Source organism: Anabrus simplex, chromosome 1 (genome assembly GCF_040414725.1).
Source record: "Anabrus simplex isolate iqAnaSimp1 chromosome 1, ASM4041472v1, whole genome shotgun sequence".
NCBI classification, from domain to species: Eukaryota; Metazoa; Arthropoda; class Insecta; order Orthoptera; family Tettigoniidae; genus Anabrus; species Anabrus simplex.
The window spans coordinates 1,659,143,279-1,659,160,800 of NC_090265.1; positions in this window are offsets into that span (position 1 = coordinate 1,659,143,279).

Sequence of the window (17,522 nt, forward strand, 5' to 3'; positions counted from 1 at the left end):
TGGTTAATTCCAATGACACGGGGGCTGGATGTATGTGTTGTCTTCATCATCATTTCATCCTCATCACGACGCGCAGGTCACCTACGGGTGTCAAATAGAAAGACCTGCACCAGGCGAGCCGAACCCGTCCTGGGATATCCCGGCACTAAAAGCCATACGACATTTCATATTTTATGAGTGGAATACGAGATTTGGTTGACACTTCTAGAAAATCTCCGATGATTACTTTAAAAACAGCAAGATACAAATAGTCCAAAGAGTATTTTAAATCACTATACAAATGATAATTCCCGGTTACAAACTCTTCATTCGGCATTATATGAATTGGATGCCGGGTGCCAAACATACCGTATACCTTTCCCCAAAACGAAAAAAATGCACATACAGACGTTTCAGATACTTGGCCTGCCAAAACGACCTTGATCCAGTCAGATGACCTGCAGATATTGGAGTGTTTCGTGGTCAGGTTGACGATACCCTCAGACTCTGTATCAGACAGCTCTTCAGTTCGCCTCATGAGGCTGAGCCCTCAGTTCAGATTTAAAATTCTAGACCGACCGGGAGTTGAAGTCGGGGTATCGAAATAAAAATATACGGCGAATGTATGACCAAATACGAAAGCCCGAAATTAAATGAGATAATCTGACTCCCACGATATCGGCAAACCGCAATACGGTGCTGTGAAGCAGTACTGTATAATACTGTAAAATAATATCCGGCCGAGTCTATTACGTTTTGTCCTTTCTATCTGTGGGAAATACGTCCCTTCTGGTTTCCATTTTTGCCGCAGAATCGTACCACAGCCACCACCACCACCACCAACAGCAAAAAAAAACAATAAAGAAAACAACATCAACATAATTATTCGGTATGGTTTTTCTTACTATTTGTTTCATTTGTTTCCCTTTATCCTCCATGACTGAGTAAGCTGTTCTCTGCTATTCACCTCAAATGACCTCATTATTTAGGATGGCCATTCCACACATCTGGTGCATGGCTGATAAATTCCTTAATATCTTGTTGTAAACACCGCTAACTTTAATTATTGTATAATTCACTTAAACACTCTTGTTTCTTTGTTTCAGGTGGGTCCTGTTCTCTCTTACGCTAGAGATGGGAAGCAGTGTCGTTTTGTAAGTTCTAACATGACCATTATTCAACGCTATATTGTTCTGATTGAGTTGGGTCATCAAGAGACGCAACACTTTTCGCAGGCATTCAGAGTTTTCGAATATGACTTCTAAGTCTAATACATGAAGTCGAAATTAAATAAAAAAATATATAAATAAATAATATCTAATAATATATTTATATTTATATTTATATTTATATTTATATTTATATTTATATTTATATTTATATAAATAAATAATATATTTTTGATTAATGTTCCTACCACATATAAGTTTATTACATTCCAGTTTGCTTGCCAAATATTCTGATAATCGCTAACACTGTCCTATAAAATATGCATTATTGTTCTTGAGAAATCCATTATGAGGCACTGATGCAGAGTTAGGATGAAGATATGAAGAACGAGTTAGAGTTACGTCATAGATCTCGTCTTCAGCCTAATTGCAGCAACCTTAACACAGTCCTCACAATCGACCTATGTATCGTAGTTCCTCGCATTTATAAAGCATTGACCTAAGTTCTGGTAGCCAAAATGTATACCTCACCATCGTGTAACGAAGATCTTATTGAACATGAATATAGTTTAAGTACGTGCTAATTTACTGGTAACGATTTCGGATCCATAACAGCTAGCACGATGGCCTTTAGCGGAAGAAGTCCCGGGTTCGATTCCCGAGCTCATCGTAAATTTTCGTTAGTTAATTCATCTGGTTCGGGGCCTGGGTGTATGTGTCGTCTTCAACATTAGAATCCATCCCAGGAAAGTCGCCTTCCTCACAGATGCTCAGGTCGCCCATGAGCGTCAATTGGAAAGATTCCATACACATTCGGAGTACATCCATTGAACCATGCAATTCAGGTCTAATGATTAAAGGCTTGTGCCACGGTTTATGAGAAGTGAGTCTGCCTTTTATCCATAGGCCCCGGGTACGATTCCCAGCAAGGACAGGGATTTTTACCTAGTTCTGAGGGTTGGTTCGAGGTCCATTCAGCCTACATGAAAGCAGTTGAGGAGCTGCCTGAAGATGAGATGGCAGCCCCGATCTAGAAAGTCAAGAATAACGGCCGAGAGGATTCGTCGCATTGAGCACGTGTCACATCGTAAGCTGCAGCCCCCGGATTGGGCAACGGGCGCTCAGTAGGCCAAGGTCAATTAGCTTTGTAGTGTCATGGAGTTTGTGTGTTTGATTTCATTTATAACGATTTAAAAAAACAAACAGTTTCTCTTGGTTGCTTGAGAATTGAAATAACGATGGGCCTATTCGATTATGTCTTAGCTGGAATTAAGAATTTTTTAAATTCTTTGTTATTCAACACTTGAATAAGACTGTCGGGAAGTTCTCTACAGAATGAGCTGCTAGGTGCTGGGGCAAACAAATTAAACGTCAATTTTCAGGTACCGTGTTAATGTTCGGCTCCGTAGCTGAATATTTAGCACGCTGGCCGTTCGTCCTATGAGTCATAGGATCGATTTCCGGCGAGTCGGTCAATGCAAAGTGTGGTCCTCTGTTAAGATATTAAGACGTTAAGATGTGTTGAACGAGAACTTACAGAAGAGGTGCAGAGCAGTGCTATTTAGTGAGTTTGAATATTATTTATTTATTTATTTATTTATTTATTTATTTATTTATTTATTTATTTATTTATTTATTTATTTATTTATTTATTTATTTATTTATTTATTTATTTATTTATTTATTTATTTATTTATTTATTTATTTATTTATTTATTTGGGGAATCTACAAATTGAATATACAAATAATGTATGTGAACGTATAATATTTACTTATATGTATATCCGCAAAATATACCCTTTTGATAAAACAGCAATCAGACTTCCTATCTCCAAAAGTGGCTCACATTTACGGCATTCCTATTGTCAAGCATCAAATCCTGCATGTAACACGAGTATTGGCGAAAAGGACGCTGAAATATGTGATTAACTGTCTTCTCTTCACAACAGTCAGATCTGCTATCCTCAATGAAACCGCATTGGCTAAGTGACGACTTACCTGCCGACTACAGTTTGTGGGTGGTTGAGTGATCCTAATTCAAAAATGAGTATTTTGAAAGGAAGTCACCTTCTGCGATAGTACATTTATGTGCGGTTGTGTGTGATCGCTCAAAATGTGTCAATCTTATTTTGCCTAAATACGACAGATTTAGCGAGTCTTCTCTGATATTTCTTCTTTTAAGCATTGTTTAAAATTAAATATTAAACGGTAATTGTTCTTTATAAACTATAAATGCCTTTAACTTTAGGCTCAGCAAATGCAAATCACATGCTAAAAGCAGCTCTAAAAATGTCAAAATTATAGGCTGCAGATGTTTTGAAGCAGAATACATCTATCATTCGGTTACAGAACTCGGTCTGTCCGCAAAAATGTGTGTGTCCTAATTAACTGTACGCCAGATATCCTTCAATAATTTCAAACTTATGAAAGCTACAAAAAAATATTTTTAAAATGATATCAAAAGAGAAATATCTAATTAAATGGCTTTAAAGATCGGATGGCGCAATATTGAGCGCCATTTTATAGTGAATTCGGACCTGTGAACGTGCGACAGAATTCGTATAATTTGGGAACGCGATGGGATAGCACATATTTCAAAGTGTTATTAGTTTTTTTTCTTTACATGGTCTACCGTTATCTTTAATAGTTTTTGTGAAAGAATTTGATTAGAAACTTCCAAAATTATGAAACACTTCCAAACATTGAGCGAATAATCGGAATATTTCAACATCTTAATTTGAAGAAGACCCAAGGCTAACACAAAAGGAAACAAATAAACAATAGAGGCAAATTGGAATTAGAAATGTTTTTTGCTAGGGGCTTTACGTCGCACCGACACAGATAGGTCTTATGACGACGATGGGATAGGAAAGGCCCAGGAGTTGGAAGGAGGCGGCCGTGGCCTTAATTAAGGTACAGCCCCAGCATTTTCCTGGTGTTAAAATGGGAAAACACGGAAAACCATTTTCAGGGCTGCCGATAGTGGGATTCGAACCTACTATCTCCCGGATGCAAGCTCTCAGGCGCGCGCCTCTACGCGCACGGCCAACTCACCCGATAATTAGAAATGTTGGGGGAGGGTCAACAAATATACAGACAACAAAATGTACCTGAGTTTATGGGCGGGCGAGGGAGGGGGTGGGGTATATACATCAAAACTGAAAGAAAATTTACAAAGTGGTGAGTTTTTCTATGCTCTCCGAGCGAATCAATTCAGAGAGGCAAAAGTTGACAGTTTACCCACTTAAACGCGGTAATAATACTTGTTTGAGATTATTTTTTTTTTTGCTATTTTGCTTTACGTCACAACGACGCAGATATGTCTTATGGTGACGATGGGATAGGAAATGCCTAGGAAGTGGAAGGAAGCGGCCGTGGCCTTAATTAAGGTACAGCCCCGGCATTTGCCTGGTGTGAAAATGGGAAACCACGGAAAACCATCTTCAGGGCTGCCGACAGTGGGGCTCGAACCCACTATCTACCGATTACTGGATACTGCAACCTTTCCACCCCGCGCCATTTGCCGCATAGAACCAAATGACTGCATGATAATCCCCCAAAAAAATCGGGATATCGCCATATAACACCATACGCCAAAGCGCCTGATGGAAAGGGACCTTTTTAGTCTAGAGTCAAATGTCACCTCATCAGGAAGGAACAAAAAAATTCAGAATGATGGGTGAGCAAATGCTCTTCCGACCGTGCAAGGGTCTACTGCACCCTTCCGTTCCAAAGAATCAAACCACCGACCTCCCAAGGCCATGGTACGTTCGCGGCAGAAGATCAAAGAAAATAACACATAACTAGCTTAAAGGCATAAATGAACGGAAGGAAACCTGGGATACAATGTTATTCGGCAAAATGACAGGCAAACAAAAGTTTAAATACCTATTTATTGAGCCTTGATAAATCAAATTAATTAAAGGTTGATCCTGAATATTTATAGTATATCAATGTTGAATATGCAATGTCCAATGGACTAAATACAAATTGTAAAGTGTCAAAAAAAATGTATTTCTCCTTTACTTCTATCTTCTTCCCGACATGATGATAAATACTACATCATAATTTGTATAACATACTTTTCAAATAAAAAAATCAGAAATATCCTTATAAATGCGACGGTTATCATTACGAACTTTCTTCACTATCAGAAGAAGCAATTATTTATACAACAAAATAAATTGAAGATAACTTGAAGTGGTCACCTAGCTAAATTAATTATATTACAAAAATAAACAAAGAATAAATGAATGCTAGTCGTTATAATCCTAATCAAAATAAAATGACTGATGTTGGGTCCAGAAATCGAACCCACATCCCAATGGATCCAATGACAAAAATTACGAAAAATAAACTCGATTTGTCATCCACATAAAGAGTGAAACACGACTAAAAGAATGTATAAAAAGGAAAATATGTACACAATATGAAAATAAACAATAACAATATATACATGCAATTGGCTGTATATATAAAAAAATGTGACAACAAAAATCCATGGTTGCCCCTGAACTCGAACCAATGATATCGAAGATGGCGTCGACAAACGGGACTAATAAAACTGCCTTTCTTAATTAATCATATGGTCAACAAATAAATGAAAATACTGGCGTTCCAGTTAGTTAAATATTATTATAAGATCATACATGAAAAAGTCAAAGAACCCTTTAAACAATAATCGGTGTCATACAGCTTTCATTCTAAGCGGAATAGCTCGAACAATACAACATACGGTAACCCTCTTCAAGAGCCAAACCCTTTTCACTCTCCCCTCATCGTAAATTTCTGGACGTCAAAGCGCGGCTAATAATGGCTCGGTGTGGCAGAAATATCCTTTCAACATCTCAAGGTGAAAGCAAATCGTTTCCCTTGGAACACATATTTGTTAAATAATCTTATTTTATTATATATTCTCATATCATATTTCCAAAGCTCCACTGGCTTATAAATTCACTGTCCTGCCACAATTATATAATACAATATCAATCCACTGTTCATTGTCTCATATTCACATCCCTTAACTCAGAATGACCAGCTTCGATTCCATCCGATTACAGAATACAGCCTAGGTTTTTCCTACATTTTAAAATCAAATCAATAAAATCAAATATGGATTTTAAACATATCCATAAGGATATTCTCATATTTAGAAAGGGAAATTATTCGACATTAAAGGAAAACGCTAATCTCAATAGGGAGGCGTTTGTTCGATGTCTAGGCATGTCACAAGTTACGCATATAATTAATACAGCCGTCTACAAATATATCATCATGCGAATTACATGAAAATAAGAGTGCCTTGCTATCCTAATGTTAACAGTCGATAATCCATTTTTACAAGCATAATCACCATGCATTATGATAATAAGGTTGGATATCACGTAAATAAATTATACAAAATTACGGCTCGGCTCAGTGCCAAAAACAAATCCACTATCTATTACATTTACCTAATCTAAGCACTCTGACTAACTAATATTTTATCATCACGTCAAATACATGCATTACGTTAATTATATATATATTTAAGCCCATGGAGTAGACTATAAATTCCATGAAATGAACATAAATAAATATGAAGACCACTCACAAGTTCTCTTTCTAATTAAAAAGAAATACATGCAATTTACATGTCTAACCTAATTTACGTGATCTGCATAATGAATAACCGCGCATTTATAAAAAAAATTATTTCATTTTAGTACTTATCATGTCGTAACAATCCAAGGTTCGGGTCCCGGGTAAGACCCTAATTCTTTCCTTTTAAGCTTCCATGGTGTTGACGTTGGTCACGGGTTCATGTCCGTTGCTACTCCCGCTGAGCACGTTCATATTCCAATGGTTATCTTCTACACTTATATAACAGTTTTATGAGATTAAGACTTGTTGCGTCACTTTAACACACACAATACAATTAATAGCACTATAATGAAACTAATACTTGTTGCATCACTTAAAAAGTTACAATTATACCGTTCTTGCGATCACATTATTTCAACCTGTTTTTAAATACTATTGTTTGTAGACAATTACAATATTCTCGAAGATATAAACTGTACATTTACAGTCTGAAACACTGAATAAATCAGAACACCATCAAACCGTGGTTCTGCTTTGGATCCTTCGCGTAAAGTGGATGGGTTGTCATCATCGCGGTTCCTTTTATAAACTTTCCCCCTTCCATGCAAGAGACAATGGATAGTCCCCACTACTTTTTTTTAATTAATAGTTCCACGTGTGGTATGACATCGGTAATACTCTCAAACGTGTGACTCAGATTCTTAAGTAGTCTGGTTATGTGCGGAACCTGAAATGTTCGGCCATTTATTCAAAATTAATTACCAAAATAATGCCCCAACAATGTCTTCCATGAGGGTGCTGCGTACAAGGGACGCTTAGCGCGTTATATAATGCAACGATTGCGTATTCTTCCATACGTTAATATATTATAAAGAATTAGAATTTTGACAGATGTCTATAATTAAATCATATAACATCCCGAGGTTTCTCATATTAAATATTATGCATGTCTCGAAATCTCATCAAAATAATGCGATTCGCGAGCTGGCAACATCGTGTTCGGCCATTTTTTCAACGGGTGACGGTATCATTATCGATTTTTCTGGCTTGAGATTTTCTTCCCTCTCTCTCTATCTGTGTATCCTTTTAGTTAAGACGGAGTGGTGTTTAGCAGGTTACAAAGGTTGTGTAAGCATGTGCAACCAAATGCAACTTTTTGTAACAAGTACGAGGGAGCTTTACAAAGGTTTTTCACTGCCAAATAATTAATAAATAAATATGTACATGACCGATAAGGTCACAATACTGGCCGCACTTAAGCGACTGCAGCTATCGAGCTCGGTGTGTTTGAGATTTAGATTCCATACTATACAATAAAGGTAACAATATTACACATGTAATACAATCAGTTACAATAAATTACAAGTACGGTGTAATTATACAATGAAAAATTATTAAGTATTTGATTACACACTAAGAAAATACCAGGCACTAAAGACACGAATGCGCGCGGCAAGCAGGTGAATTATATATGTGTCCATGACCTTGGGAAAAAAGAAATACTCGTGGTACCCTTTCTCACAGCACATGCAAATTCTCCACTGTTGGCTGTGGCGCTATATAACTCGCTTAGCCGAGACAAACGATACTTTTTGGTCTTTTTTTTTTTGCTTTACGTCGCACCGACACAGACATGTCTTACGGCGACGATGGGATAGGAAAGGCCTAGGAATTAGAAGGAAGCGGCCGTGGCCTTAATTAAGGTACAGCCCCGGCATTTGCCTGGTGTGAAAATGGGAAACCACGGAAAACCATCTTCAGGGCTGCCGACAGTGGGACTCGAACCCGCTATCTCCCGATTACTGGATACTGGCCGCACTTAAGCGACTGCAGCTATCAAGCTCGGTACTTTTTGTTCATTTCCGCGAATAATATTGTTAATAATTAAAGAAAATAAAGGAATGAATTAGCTAATAAGACAACATGGCATTTACACATTGCGGTTTTTTTTTGTTTTGCTATTGACTTTACGTTGCACCGACAAAGATAGGTCTTATGGCGACGATGGGATAAGAAAGGGCTAGGAGTTGGAAGGAAGCGGCCGTGGCTTTAATTAGGGTACAGCCCAGGCATTTGCTTGGTGGGAAAATAGGAAACCACGGAAAAAATATTCAGGGCTGCCGATAGTGGGATTCGAACTCACTATCTCCCGGATGCAAGCTCACAGCTGCGCGCAATTCCTCTAATTCCTCATTTCAGCCGTCTAAAATGTAATAAAAATGTGATGTTTTCTCCACTAAGTGGGGTGTCCCATCACTCGCCCCCCCTCCCCCTCCCTGCCCTAATCACCGCTACTGAGAAAAAATATTGAGCCAAATTGAATCGAACGAGCCCAAAATATCCGAGATTGAGTGTGAGAGAGCCTAAATAAGAAGGTCGAGCACCATAAGTCGTAAATGAGCTCCTGTCTAGTCCATGGATGTAGATACCCCCGAGGAAACTCAAGCAGATGTAACAAAATCGAAGAAGTTTGAAGATAGTGTGATTTAATGACATTTCCAAAAGTGGAACTCAAGAAAAGAATACATCAAAATTTAAGTTCTGAGCATTCACTTGTTTCTAGCAAATGCGTGACTTATTCTGCACCCAAACGAACGACGGTCGTCGCGTCGACACAGCCCCAGCCTATTTTAGAGAGACAGCGACAAATATAAGCACCTCGTACCTGGAACATTATCACTAAATCAATAATTTTTCACATTGACGGGAGGGGGTATTCCATTCCCCCTTATCCATTGCATCTCAAGCTAGTAGGTGTGAAGGGATATTTATTTCATAGGAAGTAGCTAAATGGCAGACGTACAAAGTGGATGAGAGCACTCCGACGAGGTAATTCATTTACCGTCATAGCATGGCAATGATGCGACTTTATTCCGTAAAACAAATATTAAAATCAGTGCCTCGCAAAAGAATTTACCAATAATTCAAATTCCTAGACAACATCATCGGCTAGATCCAATGCAAATTCTTCTGAAATGGTTGTAAATCTGCCAAGCGGAAAAGGAGTATACTTTACATCATCATTTATTTTAAAGGTCGATGTAAAGAATGCTAATATTATTATAACTATGAACGCGCTAAATAAAAGATGTATAATTTAGGCCAGATACCTTTAGCTCAAGTTATACAGTTCCAAATTCACACAAATCGAATAAGATAAGGAATAAAAAGACATAGATACCCATTAAAACTACGGAAAGAAAAGAATGTGAAAAACATAATTGTTGTCCTATTTGCCTAAAGACACGTTGCATGTTTATTAATAAGTCGCCTCTTTAGAGTTTTCCGTGGAAGTATATTTTGTAGTGTTCTGAGTAAGATATATGGTAAATGTAGTTTATAACAGCTTGCGTTCTTGTAGGTGGTAGTCAGAAGAGGTGTCCTGGTACATAATTGTGAGTGCAGGTCAGTCTCACGTGGTTTCCTTTCCCCAGGACGTCATTCCATCGTGCTTTCATAAATTACGTAAATAATTGCATCTCGATAAGTATGAACCAGGGATTTTTCTAAATCCATAGCTGACTCTCAGAAACTAAAAACCGGTCTGAAGAAATTGATTTTATATTCAATGAATGATTCTGCATTCATTTTTAGTAAAAGAAAATAACATTTCCTAACCAAAGAAGACGCTAATTTCAGTTATAAACCTTCTTTAGTGTGAGGGCATTTTGTTCTAACAGACAACATTTTTATGGAATTTACATCAGATATAAAGAAGAGATACATTCATTGCTGACATCAGTTCAGTTTTCCTAATTACCGACAAAGGTTGCCAGGAATTCGAAGAGAATGTTTTTTTTCTTTTCGGTGGTAATACTGCTGTAATCACTTTTACGATAAATAATGCAGTACATATATTACAATTAAGAGTGTGAATTAGGCTGATTTACCTTCCAGCCTTTCACAATGTAACTTCAGTTTAATATGGCATCTCTATCTGATAAACTACTAAATGGATCTTATTCCAATCTTTGTCAACTTATTAAAACATAATCGTTGTAAAGTATTTCTCATTGCCTGAATTAGAGATATTAATATATAGTCTCTCCCTTTCAAAAATAAATAAAATAATATCATAAACCTTATTAAAACCATAAGGAAAATTCTGGTGCAGTGTACTTACAAGGATGCCTATAGATTAAAAGATCTTAACTACAGATGTTTCAGAATACAAGCACACACTAGTGAACATTTTAACATCGACAACGTAACACGAGCAATAAGAATCTTCTGTGAATTGTCATTTAATTCTACATGCACTAACATACCAGTTCTAGTTTCTCAACTTGGAATGGAGTTTGCAGAGCCATACAAAGGGGTCTGTGAGACTCGACTTGCAACTTCCTTGCTACAATGACCTCCTTACATCACAATGGTGCTACTGCAATTTTAAATTGTGCAGCTGTAGATGTGAAGTCTCTCCTTTTGCGTGTGATTTATTGTGAGTCTTGCTAGGTAATATCGCGCCTTTAATAATGTAGAATTTACCTCGCCTAGTCTTGCATTGTCAGCTTGCTTAGTTCCACCGTGAACAGTTAGAAGTGCATTCTTAGCTATTGGGTTCTGAAATACTCCCTTTATTGAAATAGAACTCTCAGGACGTAAAGGAGCTTTAATGAATAACTGTTAGACGTGTGCACTCAGGTACTTTGTAGGAAAATAAATTATGTCGATAAATGAATTTGAAGTTGACTAAGTGCTACATTTACTAATTGTAAAGGATGCCTTTAAAGATCACTTACATCTTTAGACTAACGTAAAGTGATTTTATGTTCTATGAAGGATTTCGCATTTATTGTTAGTAATTTCCTGGCCAAAAGGATGCTGATTTCAGTTACACACAGCCTTTAGTGTGAATTGTGTTCAAATTGACGGGGTCATTATGGTAATCACATCGAATATGAAGAAGAGATGCATTCGTTTCTGACAGTAGTTGAGTCGACCTTGTCCATCAGTAATGTTGCTAAGAGGATCAAAATCGCCCACCAGCGCCAGTCCCGCATGCAGTATGCATGAATGGGATGTCTATTAACTGATTTTCTCACGGGTATTATTGCTTTCAGGTAGGTTACGTCAGAATACGAAGAGATAACAACCGGACGGCCGCTCACTGCGTGTTCCCCAGCGCTAGCCGTCTAATGCGCCTCCTCGGGTTAGTAAGCCTCGTTTACGAACGCACAGTAGTAAACTGGTACTTGGTACAGTAACACTACAGTTGCTGTCAACATATCGACAACGGATGGTGTGTTCAGAAACGACGAATAGTGAGACCCAATTTTAATCTATGGAGAATCTAGTTGGAATGCAGCCGAACCTCGCATACGGTATGCGCGGGAGTTTCCAATTAACCACCTGCCTAGAACACACGTATTTCGCCGATCTGATTGTCATTCATGGCACATACCACATACAAACAACTTTTTTGTAGAGTGGAATATCTGTACATATATAATGTATTATAACACTTTACTTTATGCATCCCTGCCACATTTAAAAATGAGCCCTGTTACAGAAAGCGTGTAGTCAAGTGACTGTTGTTTGTTTCACATCCGAAGTATAGCACATTGTAGCGCTCCTTCTCAAACGAGCGATTAGGCATCCCACTCAACACTGTTGCATGCGAACCACTTACAAGTAGAATGTACGGGGCTGGAGGGCCAGCTGGTATTTATCCAGGGTGTCAAAATCTCCTGAAAATTGTATAAATTTTCGTTTTCTGAATGTAAATATGAGGATCCTGCATGAATGTTTCGTTACCGGTACTGTGAAAATAAATTTCGAGTGGTTACTGTTAGCCTGGTGCAGCCATTGCAAGGCAGACTCTCCGACGAGAGGAGTGGCATATGCAAATCTGCATGTTAAAGTGGTAGAGGATAGTATCGTGTGCGGTGTGTGAGTTGCAGGCACGTTTGAGACAGCACAAACACTCAGTCTAGAGCCAAGAGAATTGACCGCTTACGATTAAAATCCCTCGATCCGGCTGGGAATCGCACTCGACGCCACGAGGATCACTTAGCCATGAAACTGGACGCCATTACTGTTATGAAGGTGACTGATGTTTTATCTCTGTTTTCCATTATGTTGCTTTTAAATTATATAGCGTCAGCTATTGAGGGCAGACATTTTGAATGCACTACATTTAGGTGGTTTGCGATGTCAATTTGGACGCAGCCATCACACATATGACCTTCTCGTCCCTCATTTCACTACGTACTACGGGCTGCCAATCATCCACTGGCTCTTACTATGAACAATGCCACATACGGCTGCAGGATGTACGTAATGCGTGCCTTGGCAGCCGGATTATGACTAATTCGAACAGACCTCATGACTCATGAACGAAGAACGATTGCAGATATTATTTTTCCTCGACAAGTATTATTTTTTTATAATTTGTTTTACGTCGCGCCGACACAGATGATGGGATCGGAAAGGCCTAGGAGTCGGAAGTAAGCGGCCGTGTCCTTAATTGAGATACAGCCCCAGCATTTGCCTGGTGTGAAAATGGGAAACCACAGAAAACCATCTTCAGGGCTGCCGACAGTGGGGCTAAAACCCACTACCTCCCGGATACAAGCTCACAGCTGTGTGGCCCTAACCGCAGAGCCAACTCGCCCGGTAGTATTACTATTAAACAGTGATATCAGCACACAAATTTTTTGTTCCTAACCGGTTTACAGATACTAAGGTCCACCACCAGTAATTAAAATGTATTTTTTAAATGTAAAAAATTAAAATAATTTTATTTTTTAAATTTAAAATGTCTTTGCTAATACGACTGTTCAATTTTAATAAGAATACATGCATCAGCACTAATTCAACATAATGGCTTTGAAATATTATGATGATTATAAATCGACAAGTGTTTATCAGATTTTAAAAGTAATCATACTTCTGAAGTTACAATGCGCATAACTCTAAGGCCAGGTGTACAAAAGAGTGTACTTCCATCTATAAGATAAAGTTATTATCATTAACTCAGCAGGTATAGACACCCTCAAACAGTACTCTAAGTTTGATTATGAGCTCGTCAGCAAAAACTACTGTAAGTGAAAAATACTTGCGATCATCAATGGTTTACGAGTTTTTTCAAATGAATATTTTAGCTGACTCACCTTGTATTATCATTCCTCCTTAGAGAACTCCAGAAGACGAACAAGTGTCTTCTCAATCGCTATACTGTAATAACCGTTTGAGATAAACCTATACACGAAGGAAGTAAGTTATGGTGCCATACGGTTTCATTACTAAGAAATTCCAGTTAAATTTTCAAAGTGACATGAGGAAAGCATTTTCTCTACAGGAATTTCGTGCCTGATTTCATTCACACAGTAACGCTATTAATTGAGTCATTAATTTGTACTTAATGAAAACGCTTATCTTGCACATATTACTTTAATAAAAGTGAGGAGAAATTAAAATGTGCAGCTCTCTTCCTTGGAAACTCAGCGTTCTCGGTGGAATAAGCTATTTTGGTGTGTGCACAAGAAGTAAGAAAGCGTAAATGGAAACAGGCTTCCAGAAAATGCCGAGCAGCATCCGCGGCCGCCTGCCTGCGATAAGTAAATTTTGTAATGCAGAAGGAAATGAAATTTTATGGCGTCATTTTCTTTAACGAGCCCCCGCTGCGTGTTATGCAGCCACATTATGGCTATTGCAATGTAAATCAAGGAAGTAAATAATACCACAATATCCGCTGCGCGTAAATCGGTAAGATCCACTGCTTCTGTAATTGGATGCATTAAGTTCCGCTTTCCCCATTGTAATAAAAGAAGAGTGTCTATTTACACTATATTTACTGTAATACAGGTACACATTTCGCAGTAGAAGGGTGGTCTACCTGGTTTTCTGTAGGTGTTTTCATCTTGATTCACGAAAAAACTACCAGCATCAACGGAACGTCTTACATGTTGCCGGATGTTGCAAGGGCCTCAAACTAACCGGGAACTCAATTTGCTGCAGCCCTGCATAGTCAGCATCATGTCCGACTTTGTGTTGTTGCAGGTAGCCGTTTCGTGCACCACAATGAGAGTTCCTACAGCAAACCAGGTAGACAAGAAGCACGTTAGTATTTCCTGGCCGTCTTCGTAGCTTACTTGGTTTGAGGCACTCGCCTCCTGCGCTCAAGACTGAATAGTCGTAACCCTATGCAGATGCTTAAATGCAAGAAACTTATAAAAGTAGATTTACCGGTACGTTGAAGAATAATTCAGAAGTAAATTTGAGGCTTACAGGTGACTTGTAAAGTGTGCAGCAGTTGAGAGGACGTTAAATATACAAGATTCTTCTTCTTCTTCTTCTTCTTCTTCTTCTTCTTCTTGTCTGTTGGGCATACTGAGGACCACGGGGCTCGTTTCGACTCCTTGTATGTAAATTATGTTTTTTCTTTGCCCAGAAAGCTTTCATCTTCTGGCTGTGTGCTTGTTTCCTTTCCTCGGTCCACTACGGTCGGGTAGTGCCTGTACTCTGTCTGCTTGTGAGAGACTCTGGAAAGACACTTTGAAAGGTTAAATGCCAGAATAATACTCGATCCTGTATGGTTTGTTCTGAAATCCCCAGCTGTTCTAAGTCGGACTTCACTGTGGTGATCCATTTATTTCTGGACGCTTTCCCTCTGCCTGTAGTGGTAAAGATCTCGCTGGTAAGTCTGTAAGTACTCATACGAGTCAAATGCCCATAGAAAGTCAATCGCCTCTTCCTCATGGATGTAACTATGTCTTCTTGATGGTCATAGATCTCTTTGTTGTGCCTTATCCTGTAAGTACCATCCCCTTCTCGTATTGGTCCTAAAATCCTCCTTAGTATTTTTCGTTCCTTGAGCTCTAGCTTCCTCAGTGGACCTTTTCTGTTCATCAGAAGACACTCAGAGGCGTACAGTACGGACGGTCTTACTACTGAATTGTAATGTTGGAGTTTAAGGTTCTTAGAGAGGCACTTGGATGTATAGATGCTCTTACAGGTATGGTAGATCCTTTCCAACTTGGTGCATCTGGTGTCTATTGCTAATGTCTCATTCTCGGTTGCTAAAATCCACTCCCCTAAGTACTTCACTGCAGGAACCTTACGAATGGTGGTGTTTTCCAGTGGCATAGTAGGTGGGACTCCCTTTATGTTAGTCATGAAAGTATTATTATTATTATTATTATTATTATTATTATTATTATTATTATTATTATTATTATTATTATTATTATTATTATAGGAACTGTTTACATAGTTAATTGATAATTCATGAACATGAACATCATAGTCTACAAAATAAATTTTTAATAATTTATTGTTTAATATCAGTTCAGTTTTACGATTGTATAGTTGTAAATACTCTCACGTTTTGCTCTTAAAATATCATTTAACATCTTAAACTAATTTTACTGTAAAATTTGTCTATATATACAATCTCCAGTTATGAGTAATAGAGAATGAAGCGTGTCCCTCCGACACAGGCAGATCTTGTGGTGGCAAAGAGATAGGTCAGATTTAGGAATGGGACAGAAATGACGGTGATCCACCATTTGCCTCGTTCGAAAATGATAAACCATGGAAAACCATCTCATGGATGCTGACAGTGGGGTCGAACCCGATATCTCCCGAATGCAAAGCTAACAGCTGCGTGACTCAAACCTCGTAGCCGCTCCCTCGGTATTATTATTATTATTATTATTATTATTATTATTATTATTATTATTATTATTATTATTATTATTATTATAGGAACTGTTTACATAGTTAATTGAAAATTCATGAACATAAACATCTTAGTCTCTCTTGAAGCAGGACGTGAAACGACTAGAGGCAGTGGAAAGGTGGCTATGGAGGAAGATGACAAGAACTAGCTGGATTGAGAAGAAAACTAATGAAGCAGTGCTTAGAGAAATAAACACCCAGAGACAACGGTAAAAAGGAGAAAAGCATCAGTTTTTGGTCACATTCTCCGGCACTTGTTCGAAGGCAAAGTGATGGGAAAGAAAGGCAGAGGGAAACCACGGAAGAAGATCATTCAAGTGGTAGTTGAGATGATGGAATGTCAAGGTTATGGAGAGATGAAAAGGATCGCAGATAGAAGAGATCAATGGTTGCAGCGACAAGTCAAAGCTTTTAGATAATGATATTATTATTATTATTATTATTATTATTATTATTATTATTATTATTATTATTATTATTATTATTATTATTATTATTACTATATGCCTCAGCTATCAGTAACAGATATTAATTTGACACTATTTACACTATTTGACTTGGTGTCGAAACAAATATGCATGCATACAGTCAATGAGATATATTTCCTGTAAAATTTTACTTCCTGGAGACAAACAGCTTTAGATATCAGCTGTTTATTTCAGTTCGAAATGATTAACAGCAGATATCATTGCTATGGCATTATTTGATAGAATTATCAAGAGAGTTTTTAATTGGAAACATGTCTTGGTGTAGTAAGTATTCCCCAACACCCTGATATTGTTTGCCTGACAAAGGTGGTCATTATGGCAGCTCAGATAGTCCTGCAGTATGTTAGGATTATCCTCCAATGGTGCTGGAGCATAAGTAGCTTACCCAGCTGTGGTCACTGTGGAAGATATTCATCTATAACAGCGCTTGTAATAGCCCAAAACTGTTTCCATCTACTGTTTGATACAATGCTTATGAATATCTGCAGTGGCATAGGTAGCAGCGGTTATTGATGTTAGAATTAATGATTGAAAGATTCGAATATTTTGAATAATCGAATACAATACACCTCATAATTGTTAAGAATCGAAACACTCACTCGAATGCATGCTCTGGAA